General features: G+C 42.3%; 1 long non-coding RNA gene across 1 annotated transcript in view; it reads left to right on the forward strand.

The window, feature by feature from the left end:
* Positions 1–711: 711 nt before the first annotated feature.
* Positions 712–1,349, forward strand: part of LOC106146931 — a 3,568-nt gene continuing 2,930 nt past the window's right edge. The window contains exon 1 of the long non-coding RNA XR_001231577.1: positions 712–845. This is a non-coding gene — a long non-coding RNA (uncharacterized LOC106146931). The remainder of the gene's footprint in view (positions 846–1,349) is intronic.

Here is a 1,349-nt window from a genome sequence, read left to right on the forward strand (position 1 = left end):
TTCACCGTCTTGGTCCAGCTGTAGCTCTGGGAGGCAGCAGCTACACTTTAGTGTACACCTTTGTGCTTCAATGTTACCCAGACGCAAGCATTTCAGTACTATTACACGGTATCTGTTTGACACGTCACTGCTGTTATGTGGTGAACCCTGCAATGGACTCCGACCGCTCTGAGCCACAGGAGGCTGGAGTGGTTGCTGAAATAAAAAAGTCTCAACTTACGTTTTTCCCTCAAAATTTCCCTCTCCTATAAGTAGGTCCTTGTACTGTCCTAAGAGAATTTTGTTGTCTGGAAAAACTTTAGGAGAATTCTAAATAAAGTTCTTTCTAAGCAACCTTCCAAGCTGTTTTGCTCCTCTTCCTTTCATGAAGTGTTAAAATGCCCATTTGCCAAGAACCCGCAGGCAGGCCTGTTGATTTTTCATAGGTTTTCTACATTTTTGTTTCACTGAAAGAAATAGTAATTGTAAGTAATAGTAAATGAAAGAATAGTAATTTCCGCCCATGTAAAAAAATCTGCCAGGTCATCACGGTGAGGATCCAACATAGCGTGGCGTCCAAAACAACACAGCGTGTCACTCCAAGACCAACTTCCGCCTTCTTCTTCTCCCAGTCTAACCTCAACTTCCTGTTTCCTTTTTGCGCATGCCAACAATTCCCCAATCAGCTCTTGTTATGGCACCTTAACCGCCATATAAACTCCACCCCGCCCAGCCCAAGAAAAGTGCTGGTCCAACTGCCTCCTCCTCAGAGGCTTCCTGCATTCTCCTGCAGCGCTCCTGTGCCCGAAATAAAGGCTTCTTTTGCCTCTGTCCTCTCATCTGCACCAAAAGAAAGAAACTTTACGGTAATAACTGATAACATTAAACCTTATTGTATGTGCTGCCGAGGCGAGCACAGTACTAAACCTTAGTCATTCCGCTTATTAATATTACTGGGGCTCTTGCCCAGGCACGTGTTTTGTTGGTTTGGATGGCTACTTTCCCAAACATTTTATTCATCTATGAGCTTTCTTTTTTAGCAAAACTGTATTTAGAAATGTGTAAAAATGGGTAAATATGAAATGTCATTGCAGAGATTATATCTGGAGGCTCTATTGATTTTACATCGAAAGATAAGATCTTTTCAAGTAAAAACTCCAGTAACCATAAAATTACTCAATGCAGACTATGCTTTAACCATCTCCAAATGTAAGCATGCCGTTTATGCCATTGACCTAATCGGTGCCTTTTTTTAAACACTAGGCTACATCCTCAACGTTTTGTTTGTTTTTGTTTTTTTGAGACAGGGTCTCGCTGTGAGGTTGAGACTCACCTTGAACTCACTGGAGCCCAGGCTGGTGTCCAACTCA

This window comes from Chinchilla lanigera, unplaced genomic scaffold, assembly GCF_000276665.1.
Source record: "Chinchilla lanigera isolate Chin_1 unplaced genomic scaffold, ChiLan1.0 scaffold00104, whole genome shotgun sequence".
Taxonomy (NCBI): domain Eukaryota; kingdom Metazoa; phylum Chordata; class Mammalia; order Rodentia; family Chinchillidae; genus Chinchilla; species Chinchilla lanigera.